Raw genomic sequence first — 19477 nt, 5'->3', positions numbered from 1 at the left:
ATCAAAATAATGAAGAAAAGAAGGAATTTCGGAACATTCTACCTATGTTCCAAAATCTAAGCAGAATAAAGGGTGTAGAATATCTTATAGTATTTACTTATACATTCTCATATATTTTTTTTTGTGTGTGTGTGTGTGTTTTTGGTGGTTAAGTTAGTATAGCAATATAAGATAAAGATAAAAAAATAGTTTGAAAATATGAAATGAGTGGCAACTTTAGAAGAGAAGTCCTCTGATGGAAGTACACAGACATAACAGCCTGGGACTAAGAAATAGGAGCTATTACTTCCCGTGGAATTGGTCTGGTATCGACCAAGGGCGTCACTAACTAAAGTGTGTTTTTTTTTTTTGGGGGGGGGGGTAATGTATTTTACTGACTTGATGGTATTAGTAGAGTGGGGGGTGCTACTCCGATCAGTACAAAATTCGGTTATCAAAAGAACGTATCTCCGATCAGTACACCAAATAAGGGCATAGCCTCCCTCGGGAGAAAGAGTGTGTAATCGGTCAATGACCTCTTTTTTCCAAGGTCGATTTATTTGATGTTTTTATTTGTAATAACTCCGGGACGAAGGTTGCACATGCGCAGTGAATTCTAACGGGAACAATGTTATTGATTGCGTAATCGAAAGGAAAGTGGATTTCCGAGAAATTGATTGCTTAATCGAAGGGGAAGTGAATTTCTAAGAAATTGATTGCGTAATCGATTGGTAATTTTATTGATCCGATAATGGAAAACAGGATCGTGTGTATCCTAACAAATCAGGAACAGTCTAGAGTCAGCAGTTGGATTGAAAGGACTAAAAAATGAATAAATTTGAGAAAGAGACAATCAGGTCAGTGTTTATGGAAAAACATTTGATTTTGGATGATGATTTTCTCGATTTATCTCTTAAACGCAGTATATTCTCTTGTTAGGGAGCACTTGACGATATAATGAGGAGTGATTCTCCCCCATTGGACTATTGTATGAAACTTTTAAAATGTGATTCAAATGCATATAGTCAATTTATTGATATATTAATTGGAACAAAGCAGAATCATATTGTGGATATACTTTTGAAAACATTGCCAATGGATTCAATGTAGATGGCTCCCCCATCATTCGAAAGAGGTAACGTCACAGAGCTACTCCTCTCTCCCACCATGTCCCTCCACCTTGAATTTATCGAGCGAGGACGATCAGTTTCGTTTTAGCTGTGAGTGAGTTGACATCGGAAACCGAAAAATGTTCTATATATGCCCATTGTGCATGTACACTCTTGGCAGTTGGAATCAATGCGAGAATTGTACAATGATTGATGAGTATAGTGGAAAGTGTAGATTCTGTAATCCTTGTAAATTACATAGAGGCTATGCAGTACAAATTAAAGGATGTAATTCATGTCTTGAGGAGGTGTGTGATTCTCACCCTAGAGGGCACCTGTGCTCCAAGTGTCACAATGATAAATGTGACCAGTGGGAGAATACTTACCCCGCTATGATTGGAAAGAATCCTAAACGTGATTTTAGTATATTTCTACGGGATTGGTATCGTCGAGGATTTAAATTATTCAGGGAAGAGGAATCTAGTCTACGATTCAACTGTTGGAACAACAAGAGACTTTGGTTTCTACGTCATCGCTGTGACGACACTGCCTACTATGACTATAAACCATGTGATTTTTATTTGGCAGTGACGGAATGTGATTCACCATTTGAAAACACTGTATGTGATATTGCTTCAAATAGACAGATTGAAACTCTTGAATTTCATAATATGAATGTGAATAGTATCATTGACTATACAAAGAGATATGACAAGAGTGAAGTTACATTGTACTGTAGAACATGTGACCCTGACTTTGCAGTCAATCAAGATCAATATACAGTGAATCCAAATGATTTACCAGCATTAGTGGTTCACGATAGTTACCTATTAGAGGATGAAATCTAAAGTGAAGATTTAAAGACATTGTTGTATATATGCATTTTATTAATAAACAAATTCACAAACATTTTTTAAGCACTTTACTCTTAGGGCACTGAAATCAATACTGTATAGGTCTGAGAGGATATTTTCCACTAGAAAGTCGTTCAGACGGGGATTGTCACTATACATGTATAGAAACTGCTTGTAAGTATAGCCACGACATCGGAACACAAAATATAGTAGTGCATGGAAGCCGCAGCTTTTAGTCGTTAGATCCTGCACCCTCTTTCGATTTTGAATAATAGTTTTCCCCACTGCTCTCAATATAGTTGCTGATGTGAGGTGTGTAGAATGTATAGGGTAGACCAAGAGGATCAAAAAATTCGATATTCTTCTTTGTTTGATAGATGCATATCTAATGACCCGTCAGCACAGTCGACGGACTGCTATTAACAATAATCAAGGTCTTGGTCGCGCTTTGAATTTTGCCAAGATAGTGTGAGGGTAGACAATAGGATATGAACTGGAACATGTAGGGGTCTATATTAAATACATTGATTATTTGACTGGTGTTCATGGCGCCAAGTCTAGTAGGACACTACCTTCGGGAGTGATTTCCCAATAGGTTTCATATTGATTTAGTGAGATTAGTGCAATACTCTCAGCCAATGGGTCGGCAAATGTACACTCTACACGCAAAGTCCCCGTACGTACGATACTCAGATCCTGCGTACCCGACAACTCTAATACAATAATACCATGTGTTTTAGCAAACATTTTCTCGGTTATACTATTTTCAAATAGTTGCGAGTCATGATCTAGGGTTTGCATGGTCAACTCATACAATGTTCTATAGGATTTATCAAAAGATAGATTGTAGAGTGGGATGCCGTTTACTTTGCACACAAGAGATGAAAGTCCAAACATCTTGAATTTCTGTGGACATTCTGTCCTTGATCCTAGTGCACTGTCTCTTTTTAAATATGCCTAATCCAATTTCGACGTGCTTTCACAATTGATAAAGGATTAATAGGTGAAGGTGCGTGATACCACTGCAAGATGACTTTGAGTGGTGATTGTATGAGGAACAAGTAGTTTAATATTGTTGCCATTGGCTCTCAGTTTTTCCACGGCCAAAGCAACAGAACTCATAACCTGCTGTTTGCGTACATGTAGTATTGCTGAGGTGAGGGAGAGACTTACATCGGGATTGCCAGCAAGTTTCTTTCTCAATTAGAAATTGGAGGGTGCAAGCGTCAGTTTTATATCCACTGTAACATTGGGCGGCAGCCATTGGGGTATATTAAATAATTCATGATATATTTTTCCAACTATATGTAATTCACTAGTTGTGGCATTTTTAAGCGCATCTGTACTATCAGTATTAGTAATATATTCATATCCATTGGAGGCACCTCTCAATTCCTTGTATGACTTGGGCGTCATCAGCATGAATTGTATATAGCTTGTATAGTTGGAGAGAGTGGTGCTTGTGCTCACCAGCGTGCCATTGATGTACTGACTAATTTGACGAAATAAATTATGTAATAGCCTATACAATTTTCATAGGATATTCCATCGGCTCGAATTGGCATGTAATTATCGGATTTACGAACTTTCATTTGTAAATCTATAAATGTGGACGATAAATCTATGAAGTAGTCTTCATTGGAATAAATTTGAAAGTGGATATTATCGGAGAGGGGTTGTAGTGGATAAAATTGTTCATAGTATCCATGCTTGACACTCACATCAATATTTTCGGCATTGAATAGATTCAATGAGGCGGTGATTGAAGGTTGGGAATCCTTATGTGGTAGGTAGGACATCTTAGGAGAAGAAATCTTGTGTTGATCTGACAATTCTCTTCTTCCTGGGGCTTCTGGTTACACTACATGTCGGCTTTTTCCTTCCTTTCTTTGACAAAAGGCATGTCTTACGTTTCCGACCTGAGCGGAGACTGATGAGTGATGCATTGTTTCGACACCTTTTTAAGCCTTTACCATTCTGTTTTAATCTCTCGCCCAGGGTTCGCGCACTGGACCTAAGATTTTCCGAAGCACTTTTTTTTAAATCCTTGCCAGAGCCCCAATCGTATCGTGTAGAGGATGCAAAATCTGTCGCAGCCAGTACAAGATATTTTCTAGCCAGTGGTAGCGCAGAGTGAAAGAGCTTAGCAAACGAACCACCAAGACTGTAGCCAGAAATCGACGTGTAACCCTTGTAATAGTCCATTCCATTACCATGTTGTCTTTGGCCAAGAGTATTAATATAGCAGTCAATATAAGGACAAGTGAATACCACTTTTTTATTAGACATCTTGCTTTTGAACGATGGGTTGAAAATGGCATGTAATCACAGCCAAACCTTTTGAAATTGCTATTGGATCACCCAATTCGGTTCTTAGTGTTAACTGACAGAGTTCCAAATAGGAAGTGTTTACGGGACTATACTGAAGATGCTTTATATTGTAGTGATGAATATGTTCTTGATTGGTTTTTCGTTCAAGAACTCGCAGGAGGGGATCGTTTGCATAACCAACCCGAGATGTTTCCACAAATGAAGCATAGAGAAATATTCAAGTGTCCGCGGAGAAGGCAAGCAGGTAGTCAGCGAAAATAAAATTAGTGTTTCCGGCACTTTTACCGTTGATTATATCGAGCTTAAAGCCAAGAACATTCATTAGATTATTATTGAGAATAACCTTTTCACTGGCAATAGGTGAACTAATGTAGATCTTGCCCTCATCCTTTGAATAGTTGAAATGAAAAGCCCCCTTTTTTCTAGCGGAAATTCTTTTATTGATAGAACGACATAAATCATTCATACAGGTGAGTTCTTCGTAGGGTAATTCAATATATGGATAATCCAACCAATTGATTTTTTGAATTTGTTCTTGATCACCTGGTGGTGGCGACCAATCATAGGGTCTAATTTTTATTTCATATTTACGATCCTTTCTCAGGATGTCATAGGTATTTTTGAGAATACAGTCAACAATAGCCACTTCATACTTTCCATCGTCGAATTTGATGGTGGGGGAGAGTTTCGTCCAAAAATCACTTGTTTTATTCAAATCATTGTAGAGATGATCAGAAACATTGGACATGAAAATCACATATAAATTAAGTGGCGTTGTCAAGGTCTTCAGCACTGATACAAGAATCAAAATCCGAGGTGTATCCTAGCCAGCCAACAAGCACCTGTCTCTTGCCTAGGCGCGTACGACTCAGTAATATCTTTTCAATTTGAAAAATTTAACTCGTTTGTCTAAATTTTTTAAATTCATATTCATAAAAACCACCGAGAATCTCATCATCTTTGGTGTCTCGCAGTTGATAAGTTATGGGTATGGTTTACAGGATTTTAGAAACTTTAAAAAGTTCGATGCTCCACAAATAATTCCCCTTTTCAAAATTATTGGTGGTTCTATTAACTCAAACAGTATCACCAACATTGAATTTCTTCTTCTTTTTCTCTTTTTCACCCTTGGAGTATTGCTTTAGAAAAGTATCAAATGTATTTTCAGTGTAGTGAACATCCGTTGGTGTAGATTTGGACAGAGAACGATGGGGTCGTTGGTTGTTTATCTGCATGATTTTACCTAAATAATGAATAAAAGCCGATGTATTTTTCAATGTGCAATATTTTGAAATTAATAGACGAATCGTTCTTATTAATCGTTCAGCCAATGCAGCCTTTATCAGGCTGTGACTCTGATAAAGTGTTGTATTATATTTCAAAAGAACCTTTTGCACATGGGGATTAACAAATTCACTGCCACGATCCGATTGAATTTTTCTATATGAATCATGTTGGAGAATACTTTCAATGGCCCGTGCAACTTCAACACCTCTCTTTGATCGCAGTGGAATGGCATAGGCATAGCGACTAAAGAGACTGAGTGCCACTAGAATATATTTGTACGGTGTATTGTGACGTTGTTGAAGTGCGTCTAAAGTTAAAAGATCCGTTTGCATTATATGCAGAGGGAAAAAGGCTTTAGTTTGTCGATAGTTTTTACTGCGAAGCCTGTGATTTCGATGTAGTGTGTAACTCGGTTCATTTTCTAGATACTCTTTTGCATTTTTCGATGTGGTGCCGGACACAGCTTTGGAAAGTGTTTTAGGAGAATTTAAACTTCCCACCTCGCCAAAATTTTCATAGACACCTTTCAAAAATTAAACCATGTTGAGTGTAAACACGTAGTGTAATGACCACCCCCCTTTTGCACACTGGCGGGCGAATCAATTCGTCTTCACTTTTGAATAGCAGCCAATGGTGTTGTAAAATTATTGCTGCTGCTAGTATCTTCAAATACCAAATCTTCTTCTTCTTTTTTAAATGATGTTGTTGGAGGACTATATTCTCTTAGTTTCTTTAGAATTTGCTTATTGCCAATAAGACTTTTGGGAAAGTTTGATACATACAGAAAGGTGTATAGATTATCGTCAAAGGATAAGAGTTCTTTACGATTCGTCACCATATCACAAATTAAATCAACTAGATTATAACTTTGTCCCTGAATTATAATTCGTTTCCCTGTGCTATCGACTTGAACTTGATCACCAGTTTCCAATATGAGATACGATAATACTCTTTTATTCTGTTCTCGATAGGTCAATGGCAATAGGTTTCCAATTTTCAATACAATTGAATTCAATTCCTTCTCCTTTGATGCTGCTGCAGAATCTTGAGGAGATGTATCCTGTTTAGAGGGATCAGTGGTGATGGTGGCGGGTCTCTCGCGATATGGTTTATGTTTGTCCACACGTCGCAGTGCATCTTGAAGTAAAATCAGTTTTTTTTCATCGGCAATATTCTCGTCATTAATGAATTTGCTCAGATCATCCTCAAAATGTTCGTATGTTAAGAAAATAAGTTAAATTGGTGTCAATGTATAGGGTTTTGCCATCTAGAGAAAACTGCTTAGAAGTCCTACGCTCATTAGCAGTACAAGTGTGAAGAACATACAGCCTGCTTGAAGGAGCCGTGTTAGTTAAAATTTTTTTACCTTGTTTTTAAAAGCCCAGGCACGTACAGTGGAACGATGTTGCTTTGTCTGTTGTCTAAAACTATCTGGCAGTTGAACATTGCCCTCAGTTAAATTTAAACAAAGTTCGGATATTAGATTAATGAAATCATTGTCAACCCCATGTTTGAGTATAGCCTTCCTAAGCAATGGTTTTGAAGTGCTTAAAACGGAAAACAGATACCGTTGTTCGTGTAGTTTCTTCAGTGTCATAATGGCGACTGATAGTCTTTTCTACTGTTCACTGGAAGATATACTGTAATTTCATTGTTGAAAATGTCGGTGACTACACGTAGATCCTCGGGCGTGCTCTGATTAAGATCCAGCAAAATGTAACCGTAGGGCTTGCTAGTCGCCTGAGTGTATGCTGACAACAGAAATTTAGGGGCGCCGGGATATATCTGCTTATTGAGAGTTATGAGTGAGCTAGAATCACGAACGACTCGATAGATAATATAGACAGTGCAATTCAAAGCAAGGGTTCGCATACATTTGCTCTGATGAAAGAGATTGTGTAGAACTAGAGTAATGGAAATGTGTTCATGGTGGGAGCGAACAGTGAACAGTTTTAGCATTTCCTGTGAGAACTGTTCAATGGATTCAGCCAAATCATCAATAATCAACCACGAGTTCGGTTCAATACTATTGAAAACATCAAGTCCCCGTATGAATTGTATTGGTATGGTTGTGACAATAACTTTTATTTCATCATAGGACTCTTTCCTAATACTATAGCAATAGCAGATTTTTTTCGGCTTTTCCAAAAAACATTTTATCGCAATTTTGAATTATTCTAGCTAAAAGTGTTGTTTTCCCCGACATTGAGGGACCACACAGAAACGATCTGAAGGGTGTTTTAAATTGATACATGCTGCTGGGGACAACAGTCTGACTGCAACTAGGTCTAAATCATATGTGCTCAATGAATAAGTAGCAATAATTTTCCCCGTCTATTCAAGTACAAAAAAAAACAATATTTCATGGCAGCATTTATTTCGGCACTGCATGAAAATATTTGCAGTCAACATGAACAACGATAAAAATAATAACACTTGTTCAACAGTTGACAAAATTTCATGGTCAACATGAAAACTCTATTTGTTCAACAGGAACAGCAATGATAACACTTTATAAATAAGCACTTATTGTCTTTAAAAACACTTTTCTGTACAATACTTTCTGTACAATAAAAACACTTTTGTCCATCATCAACAACACTTTTCTATACATCACTTTTTGTACAACACTTGTCTATACAACACTTTTTGTACAAAAGAAAACACACACTTGGAACAATAGCACAGTTGAACATTATGAATTTCAAGGTGTGTGGGTCCCCCCTCCCCCGAGGGCCGCGGGGCCGAAGGCCGGCCGGCCGCGGGCGGGACCCCCCCCCCTGGGCGGCCACGAGAAGGGACCCCCCCACCCCCGGGAGCCCCGCGGGGCAAAAAACAATAGTTGTCGTTACTGCTAGGGGTTAGTTGAGGTTGAGTTAGTGGTGGTGGTTAGTGCTTGGGCTAGATGAGGTTGGGGTTGAGGTGGTTAGATTGTCAGGTTAGGTTAATTTATCCAGACCAAGTTGATTGCGATAGTCAATGCATTCAACTCGGTCTGAAATACTGTAGTGACCGTGAGGTAGGACACTCACACCATTCTCGAGCACATAGACCTTGTCGGATATACACGATATTGCATTCTTTTCCACTCTCACAGTATAATTTCTATACTGTAGAGAGCGAATTGCAAGTACTTGTGCTCTTGGCACTAGGCTACTTTCTACACAGTCTCTGTATACGGTCAAGTAAAAATTGCTCTTTACAAACTGTGTAGGCACCCCTTTCCACGCCTTCTTTTTGTCCCCACTCTGAGTTCCAACACAATAAACTTTGGGGCCTGGGACCACCCCCTTGGATATCAAATCAAACCTCATCTTTGATTTTAACATTAATAATTTGGCGGAGGATTGAAGTTTCACCAGATCGAGTTAGAGAGATGGACTCCAGTTGGTGAAATCCATTAACGAGCTGATGTGCACCCCCTTTTGCAAATCACCCAATAAATCCAAATCAGCCCCATTTTCCTTTAACAGCAGAGAGTCTGTATCACCCTAGTAAACTTGAACCTCCCCCTCCCTTGACCAGTGCACCTTGCACAAATCGTAAAAGAACGACAACATGAGCTTTTTTGAAATTTCTAGTACTGAACTACCACCTGTTATATACTTGTTCAGTACTACATTTCGCTTTTGCCTGTGTAGAAGAACCATGCCGGTCTCTATGCTCGTGAACGACGTAAAATTGGTGTCGGCAATAATTCGTGCACACTCTAGAGGGTCAGTCACGACATCACAGCGAGATCTCTTACGTACGCTTTCACACATTTTGCCAAACGCTGAATTTAGGATGAGCTTATACATGTCCTTCCCCACCTTTGAATTTGCCTTAGAGCGTTTATCGACAAAGGTGTCGATAAACGTTTTCAAGTAGGGTCGCTGATTTAACTGCAGGACCCTGTGTATTTTGGTGATATTTAAAACCTTTTTCACCAAACAGTGCAAAAGCACAAGGTGAACAACGATATTATCTTTAGGGTCCAAATCAGCAATCAGTTTCTGTTTAGAGGGAGTCCAATGCATCCCCATATCCTCAACCAATGAACGATTGTAGGGGCTCAGAGAGCCCCTTCTCACCGGTCGATTGATAAAGGGAAAGACAAAATCTTTGACTGAGTCGTGAAGCACTAGCGGAATGTGACCATCAACTTCAAAGAACCATCCTTGTGGCCCATTGTCCTCGACGGTGGTAATGTCGGGGACCTAACAAGGATTCTCAAGCCATTGATAGTTCCCACATGGCAAAGAGTAGTTGGACATTGCCGAGGGGTACAACGACTTCATGTCCAAGAACACTGCATTTGACTTTGCACCGCTGTTTTGTCCGCTCGGATCAGTTGATTAGATACGGTCCCCATAAAAAACATACCCCCCCCTCATTGAACGCTCTACAAAAAGGTGTTGGTCTATGTCGGTGAGTAGGCCTATTTCCTCCCTGCTAATTTTTAAAATAAAATCAATCACTAAATGGGGTGTGGAAAAATAGTAGCCGAAAATCTAACCCGAACTCTGAATAGATCTGGTCTGTGTTCTTACAGACTATATCTAACAGAGTTAAAACATACTGGCCAAGTACAGTCTACAATAATCTCACCCATTTTTACAATCCCCCTTGGACCACACCTTCTTGGCAAACTCGTACTCCTCGGCTGTGCATTCACTGTTGGTCAGTAAAGTGTAAAAAGCTTCAATTGGAGGTAGTTTCCCCTCACTTAAGCGTGTGCCAGAGCAGTAATAGTCGTATGCATATATACCTTTGCAGGTCAACAGGTCATACATTTCACTGTCTGGAAAGTGCTATTTAAGCAAGGGAAAGCTATCAAAATTGTCGCTTTTTTGCACTTGAATCACTTGACCCAATGCCTTAGGGAAAAAACTAAAGGAATCTAAAAACCTAATTTTATTCCAGCACGTATGTCCATTATCCACTGCCTGCCATTTCAGCTCGAGAAGCAATAAATTCTCGGCTGAGTTGGGAATTATGTTGTAGGTAAATGAAATATTTACCCATGGACTATCTACTCCCACTCCATCCCTATGCATACGTGCCAGTGCCGGTAAAATAAATTTTAAATCATAATTAGATTTATGAATGAAAAACGGGATAAAAAACTGGTGGCTAACATTTAAATGACACTAGTGATGCGCCACTCCCATTACCTTACTACCCCCCCAGGATTTTTCCCGTCACACATGGACATTGTCTCTGACTTTTCCCCGCCCCCCTCTGTCCCGGTGAGAACCCTTCTCTACCCACTCTCCCTTACCACCCCCACCTCTGGTTTTTTTTTTATTAGCAATCAAATACTCTGCCGACAGCACCATAGGGTAATTGGTATTTATCAAAACAAACATAGCACCATTAGCTGTGCCAATCAGTTTAGTCAATGCCTTGACCATGCACTCCCGCTCATCCCATGTTTCAACTATTTCTAACAACTGCATGGTGTTAGAACTGTCTCTTTGCGCAGGGGCATAGGACACTGCAATAGCCAGATGTTCTTTGACTCGGTTTGGATATTGGGGGTCATTCACCTCCACCAGCTTAGCCTCACAGTCTAAAGATATTTTGTTGCACTGGAGAAGGGTGTTCTGGAAATTTTTAAAGCGTAGAATGGCCCTATCCCCTGAAACCGTTTCCACTGTCTGGTAGCCGTGGCGGCTACAATGCTTCATATGATCCCGTAGTTTCATATCACTACGGAATTGCGACAAGCATGTTGGACAGTAGAAACGTACCCCCCTATGCTTACCACCCCCCAGAACTCTACTAATGTCAGTGATAGGGTTAAAATGACCGATTGTGTTCGGTTGACTAGGTGGCGTGTAAAGCAACCAAACCCAGTGTTTAACCAAATCAACTGAGGGACCCCTTACGGGGAATACCACCCCCTTCTTTTTAGAGCGAACCCCATCTTCAAATTCTGTTTCATACTGTACCACAGTAACGCCGATATTTAAGTGGGCATTAGTCCTTTCAAAAAGGTCAATGGATCTGAGCGTCACTGGGTATTTTCCTTCTAGACAAGAAAAATATACAACTGGGAAATCGGAGCCCTCCGTCCCGTGTACAGTCAAATTGTCTCAATTCTTCTTGCTAGCGTCTCGGGCTCGAGGCTCGAAGGCCGAGATGAGGAAAGCATACCTGAAACATATTTGACCGGTTTCACAACAGATCTGCTGGAACCTTTTACAACCTACTCGATCTGGATTATAATTTAATTCAATTGCCCCTGTTCCACTCCCACCTCTTAAAATAAAATCTATCTTAATTTTACATATATTTATGCTTAAATCTTCAACAAATAAAACTACAGACCCACTTCCATTTTCGTTAAAGTTCTCGAGATGCGTTATAATTTGATCGACCCAATCCGTGAAAGCACCCTCAAAATTTTCTAAATTTGGATAAATTACGCGCATCTCGGAATGTATAAAATGATAATAAACCTCGCTTTTCCCCTCATTCAAATAAAAAACCTTTAAAACAATGGAAACCTTAATTGACTCCCTCCCCCACAACTGAATTTGGTTCTCCAGACGTGCACGAATTTTTTCTACATAGGCATGCACAATTTCTATAGGATCAAAAACAAAATTACAACACAAAAGCGAATTAAAAGGGTCACCAAACACTGCAGTGAAAACAACTATATTATTTAAAATTCTGTTGGACAGCTGAAAGTCTGGGAGAGTTGTACCCTCCTCCCCCTCTTGTATATTACCCCCTCCCCCAAGCTGTTCAACAATAACTGGCGAATGCTCCACTTCAGTTGTTCGAAGTGGAGTCGTTAGGGTATCGGAGGGTGGAGGGTTCCCTGTAAAATTATTTAAAAGCTGCAAGGTATTCGGGCTCAAGTCTACCAGCTCAACTGTGCTACTATCTACTTTAAAAAAATCAGCAAAAAACTCATCAATATTATAAGGTACTTCAATAGAGTTGTCCCATGTTAAATTGTTGGGGGACTCCAAAGATGCCTCCTCTTCACTAGACGACGACTATGGGACCAATGCAATCTATAAATGAAAAAAAAATAGCTTATTTTCAGAGTGTTCAAATAATCCCCTACTGTTTTTAAAATTTGGATTATTATTGCTTAATAACATTTGGTTAATTCAACTGAAGAAAATATAAGATATGACATAGAAGACAAAAATTTGTTCTTTTATTTTCAAAGTTTTAAATTTTTTTTTTTTTTTTCGCGACATTTTCCCACATTGCACCCATGTGGCGGTTCCCTGACCCGTGACACTTACCCCAACCCATCTCAGACTCGTGGCGCACCCCTGTGACGCTTCCCTGAACCGTGGCACTTGTCGTGGCCACAGCGCATCCCTTTGGCACTTCTTAGGCTCCGCATTACTTCCCGCGATGCTTCTTCGGCCCACCGAGTCCACGGGTCGCAGCCGTTTACCTAATCCCCCAAAAAACTATCTTGTTAGACTGCATAAGTCCAAGTTTCCCTCTAATCCCGTTCTATAGGTTCGGTGAACTCTTCATTAACTCACAATTATTGTAAGCCACCGCGCGCGAGGTCCAGGATTTAACCGTTAACTCGGTTTCCCCTCGCTAAAATCTTTGGCACGATAGAAATATTCAGTGTAAATTAGAACGTCAATATGTGACAGAGGGGATAATCTCACTCTCAAATTACGTGAAAAAGAGCAGTCGGTGTTTCAAAGGTATCTAAAATATATATGATAGCAACAGAGAAAATAGTAAAGATTAGAAAAAATGGGGATTTTGAGTTTCAAATGCAGTGAGCATTAATTGAAATTACCCATGAAAAATATTAACTTATGAGATAACAGCGAAGAGATAGCAACAGAGAAAATATCAAAGATTAGAAAAAATAGCATTTTGAGTTTCAAATGCAGTGATTATTAATAGAAATTACCTAAAAATAGTCGCTTATGAGATATCGAAAGCGATAGCAAAGATTAGAAAAGAGCGGTTTCTTTGCAAAAAAAATACATTTAGATATCTCCGAGGGAAGGAGGGATCAGAGAAAAGAGTGGTTTCATTGAAAAAAATTACATTTAGATATCTCCGAGGGAGATAAATTTAAAACAATGGTTGGGGCGAGTGCTTAATATCTCACAGAGATAAGTTTATATTGGGATTGAAAAGGACTGAAAAATGAATAAATAGAAAGGTAGGAAAAAATACTTACATTTGCATAATCCCTCTGAGCTTGGGTACCGGATGGTCCAGGTACCGTGTGTTGGAGGGTGGACGGGGTGGCGTCGCTATGTTCTTGTGTGACTGGGCCGGGTCCAGGTAACATCGGTTGGAGGGCGAAGGGACTGGTGACGTTAATTTCTTGTATAGGAGGTGTGACTTGTGCAGCCGGGGTAGCTTCTGAGCCCCTTGAAAAAGCTTGTATAGGTGGGGCTTCGGCATTGAAGCTATTCACCCACTCTGTTTTTAGTGTTTGGCCAGACACCATTGTGGCTCGATTAAGAGTGGCTTGTGTAGGTGGCTGCACTTGGGCAAGTATTGTGGAGCTGGGGGGTTTTGGCCAGCGATCATATTGCATGACAGGGGGCACATTATTGACCCTCGCTTTCTTGGAAGGAGGGGGCACGCATTCGTCGCTATTTGCGCCAGCCATAGGTCTCATCAAAGCAATGTCCGCAAATTCTTCATAATTTGCCTTAAAGAAGAGAAGAAATTAGTATCAAAATAATTTGCCCCTTTTTACAGAAAGAAAGTTAGTAAACATTATTTTGTTTAGTTTATCACTAAGAAAGCACAAAACCCATATTCACTCCCCCCTAAATTTAGGAAAATTAAGTCTACCCTCTCATAAAGTTAATCATGCGTTTTATTCAAGCGAAAGAGAAGCAATTATATTTTCTATTTCCAATAAAAGGGCTAGCCCCCAACAAAAATACTGGATTCACACCCTTGAATATAAATGAAACTTTATTGAATGAATGAAAAAATTATAAATTTACAAATTAGTTTTCTTGTCAATGGACGTACATGTCTATAAACAGAATCCCCCTTTACTTTTACAAAAAATGAAGCTGTTAGAAGTGATGTATTGCCCCCTTTCACATAATGTCCTAAATATATTGTTAAACTTAATCTGTTTCTCTTCTCCATACAGGTTACGAAACTACAATTCTACTTATTGCTTAAAAGTGTTTTAATTTGACAGAAGAATAATCCATTTGCCTGCCGCGTTTGTAAACACATCGGAAGAGGGGACGATCAAGTAATTATAACCTTGCGGAAATGTACTGTCAATCCATATTGTGTTAATATCTAAGAGATATGCAGGAGTTGATAGGGTTTACAGAAAGGCCAAATTTATCAAAATGGTTTTTATTTTTGAGATAATATTTTTTTAAAACATTGGTTTAGGTATTTTTCAGTTAATATATCGGGACGTCTAATTAGGTCTTTTGGCGAGCATTGGGGATTTTAAACCAAGGGTGGGGGGGGGGGATTTATTTGGAAATTAATTTGGAAGGATAAGTTTTTATTTTTTCTATATTTTTGTTTTTTAATCCATTCGTGGAGGTTGGGGGTATTTAGCTGTAAATAGATCGGGACGTATAAGTATTTATTTTTGCGATATTTTGGGATTGTAAACAATTGGGGGAGGGAGGGGGTGTATATAGCTGTAAATATAGAGGGAAGGATAAGTATTACTTTTTGCGATAATTTGGGATTGTAAAACAATGGTGGAGGGAGGGGGGATTTAGCTGGAAATATAGAGGGAATGATGTCCATGGAAAATTCGTTTGAAAATAAAAAATTTACTTACATGGTAAATTGAAGTTGCCAAGGCTTCAAGTTCATCAAATTTATCCATTGTTATTTACACAGCGTCAAAATACTTTCTGATAGTTGAATCACATTGCATACCAGTTATATACCAATTCTCAAGGGTGGCTTGTTATTTAACGGGGAAAATCATATGTAAGCAGGTCTCTGATTGGCTGAGAAGGAGGAGGTATCCGACTCGATAATTGATTGAGAAGGAAACATGTGATCTAACTGTTTCCTATTCCAGGACATCTTGACATTCACCCCTCGCATACACTTGTCCAAAAACAACAATAATAAATAAATCCCTCAGGCCTAAAGATTAAAGAAGCCTTAATGTTTCTTAAGTCCCCCATCGTGAATCAATAATTTCCGCGCCGATTATGTAAATCAATTTCTCAGGTTAAGCTAACCAAACAACTATGAATCCATGTTTGTTTCATAATTCTACCCTTCGTGAATCAATAATTCCTCCTAGCGATTATGTAAATCACAGATTAAAGAAGCCATGTTTGTTTCTTAATTTACCCTTCGTGAATCAACAATTTCCCCCTCGATTACGCAATCAAGTTCTCTGAAATTCACTTCCCCTTCGATTACGCAATCAAGTTCTCGGAAATTCACTTCCCCCTCGATTACGCAATCAATAACATCGTTCCCGTTAGAATTCAATGCGCAGGTGCAACCTTCGCCCCGGAGCTATTACACATAAAAACATCAAACAAATCGATCTTGGAAAAAGAGGTCATTGACCCATTACACAATCTTTCTCCCTAGGGAGGCTATGCCCTTATTTGGTGTACTGATCGGAGATACGTTCTTTTGATAACCGAATTTTGTACTGATCGGAGTAGCACCCCCCTTTCTACTGGTATTGACTGATTTGGGTGACATTGCGTTTAAAATTAATTTATTTTTGATTCTTAACCGACTGAGATTAATCTTACTACATTGATTTTACATCATATATTTCCGTTCGCCCATTTGCCTTAATAAAATAAATTTTAAAAAATTGTGGCGTTTCGTGCCACTCTTTTACCAATTGAAACTTTTTATCTGACTGGCTGAAAACACTGGGAGAGGGACGTCCCCCTTCTCCATACGTGACGCCCTTGTCGAAAACTACAGTGTATGATACCAATTCACGTCTTGTGATCGAGAACGCATTCACTAGGTGTACGTACATCAGAGGAGTTTTTAGTCTGGAGTATTTTTAAGGGGCATTTTTTTCTAATTTAATTTAAATAACAAGGAGTCAAACTCAGAGTCAAAACCCAGGAAATTTGAAATTGAAAGAGCTCCTTATTCCAAATAAGCAAACAATAGTTTAAGTAAAGAAGGCTTCAAAAAGTCATCATGCATGTTCACAAAATTGGGTACCGTCTATTAGCCGTACCGTACCTTACCGTACCGTACACTAGGCGTACATCAAAATATGAAAGCCCTGATCCCAAGAAAGTATTGGGTATTGTTCACAAGGTGTGCATTAGAAGGTTTTCTAGTCTGAAACACATTTACTTGCATGGACTACGTGACATCTCAGGAGTGAATGCGTTGCTGTGAAGAATTGCTAGCCGGGAAATGGGAAACTCAGTATTTTATTTCTTGATACTATTAAACCGATTGGCTATCTCAGAATTCATAATCGATAGCAAACTTGGATTGGGGCAGATTCGGGGTTTAGTACCACAAAATAACAGAACAATCCACTTCTTTACGAGACAATCTTTCTGGTCTCTTTTAAAAGGGCATATAATTTTAATTTCTGGTCAAATAAGCCCTCTTTTGATATTCTAGGATCGTCGGTTCTCTAAGATCACTTCTTGAAAAAAATTAAGCAAACACGCATTTGTAATCTTTATTCTGGGAAAACAATACGCAAAATTCTACATTTATCTAAATATGAGATTGAAACCTCCTCAGTAGGGTTCTCTAATATTCTGGGTCTATTGGTATGATTTTCTTTTTAGATTTTGCTTGCCTTTTTTGGGGGTGTTTACCCCATTTTTAAAACCAGATAAATTATCTCAGAATCGCGGCGTTTGATGTGTAACAACTTATTGAAGTTAACATATTTGAAATCAACATAAAAAGTCAATTCTTTTGATGTATTAATTGTTTTGGTTTTTAGTGGTCTGGGCTGCTCCTTGATTGTATATCATATTAATAAATGAATGCAAAATATATGGATATCATAAATGTAGTTTGGAACAAGGCCGTACCCAGAGGGGGGTTAGGGGGGTTTGAATCCCTCCTGAAATGTTTTTTGACTCGTAAAAACGTGACAAAAATATAAACAAATGCAAATTTTATAATTTTTGATATAAACAAATTTTGTATGCGTTTTTAAAGTTTTTTTGTGAACCTCCCCCCCCCCCCGGAAAAAATCGTTGAGTAAAACGCCCTCCGAAAAACAATACTGTGTGCGGCCTTGGTTTGGAATATAAGTAGAATTTCCATAATCCTTTCTTTGCTTAATTGTTTTTAGTTGTCTTAATTTCGCTTTGGATTCAAAATTGTATACATAGAAAGAATTTTCCAGGGGGGATTTTCCGTGGAGAGGGAAATTTTAGAGAGGGGGGATTTACCCGGGGAAACACGTCAGACCCCACATTGTAGGAGCCTTCTTGGCAGGAGGGGTCACTGCTGTCTTATTGTACTATTCTTATTGTATACTAATGGATTATTGGAATTAATTGTCCTTCTGGTCTCATCATGTACAAAGTATAGTCGTGGAATAGGGTTTGTTCGATCGTAAATTGAAAATATAAATATTATCTCCAAAAATAAAAACCAATGGGAAGGAAAAACCGCTAGGAACCATTCTTTCTTATTCCATTTCATTCAAAAATAGAGACAATTGACAGCTAAATAAAACCTTTAAACTTCAATTAGAAATTTTGAATCAATCCGTTAGTTTTCAGTAAAACAGCTCGAGCTGAACTGAAAACAGTACACATTTTGATTGAACGGATATGTTTTTTGTCATAACCGTCAAAAAAGAAAAAAAAATACCGGTTAGGTTTACAGGGAACAAAAAAAGACGTCTTAAAATAAATATACTCGCAATGATCAATTTAGTTGTACTATTTTAAAAGGTTTTTTTTTTCCTGATAGTATTTTCTTTTTAGTTCTTTTTCATTTGAAAGCGAAAAATAATATTCTTAAACGCGAATCTTATAATACCAGTTAGTAATTTCGGAGCAATGTTTTTTAGTTTGAACCAACCTTTGAAAGCGAACTTTCTACTTGTGGTAATTTATGTTCGTCTTAGTTTTGACTCGACTATTCATTTTAACTTATGTTAGTTGTAAGTTTCATTTGTTCATTGTAATGCATGTTCGTTTTATGGTTGCCTGATTAAATAACTTTATTTCTGCTTATTTTATGTTTTAATATTGCTGTTTACTTCTTCTTAAAACTTTTTTTAGCCATTTCTTAAAATTAATTAATTTTCAAAAATCAGGCACACAAGGCTGTTCTCTGAATTCAGGGAGCTGTTAGCTTTTTCTAATTTTTTTACGCTCAGCACAGTTTATTTTTTCTTTTTTTTGCCATAATAAATGTCTTTCTGAGAGACCATGAAATGTCAGGGGAGAAAAGGTAAGCAATGAATTATTATACAGTTTAGTAGAGAATGAATGCAACTTTATGAAAATAAATGGCTAAGTTTTTTTTCCTTATTGATATTATTAACTAATAGCCTAACACAATGATACACTCTAAGAAATAACAGAAATTTCTTCTTGAATACAAAATCTGAAACATGGAAATAATCTCATATGAAAATATGCTTTTTCTGTCATAATTTGGCAGTTACTATGATATTATCACTTCAGGGATTAGATCAGTTACTATGATCTTATCTTATCACCTTGCAACTAAGAATCTTATTACCTTGTCATTCTAATAAGAAATTTTAATTTTACCACCTAAGCTGTGGGACAAAGGACGAATCTTTCTTGTATCTGTGAAATTGTAGTAACTCATAATACTTGCATTGTAGGTAGACGAATGCAATTGTTTATTTATTTTAGAATATTTCAACCATCCAATTTATAAGAACGGCATCAATTGGGCGTGGCGGGAAGGCTGATATACGTCCCCTAGATTTTTGCTTTCTCCCTAGATTTTGAAAAA

Source organism: Artemia sp. Qi Xiang Cuo, chromosome 21 (assembly GCF_049724085.1).
Source record: "Artemia sp. Qi Xiang Cuo chromosome 21, ASM4972408v1, whole genome shotgun sequence".
Taxonomy (NCBI): Eukaryota; Metazoa; Arthropoda; class Branchiopoda; order Anostraca; family Artemiidae; genus Artemia; species Artemia sp. Qi Xiang Cuo.
The sequence above is the reverse complement of the archived record's forward strand: the minus strand, read 5'-3'. Positions refer to the sequence as shown.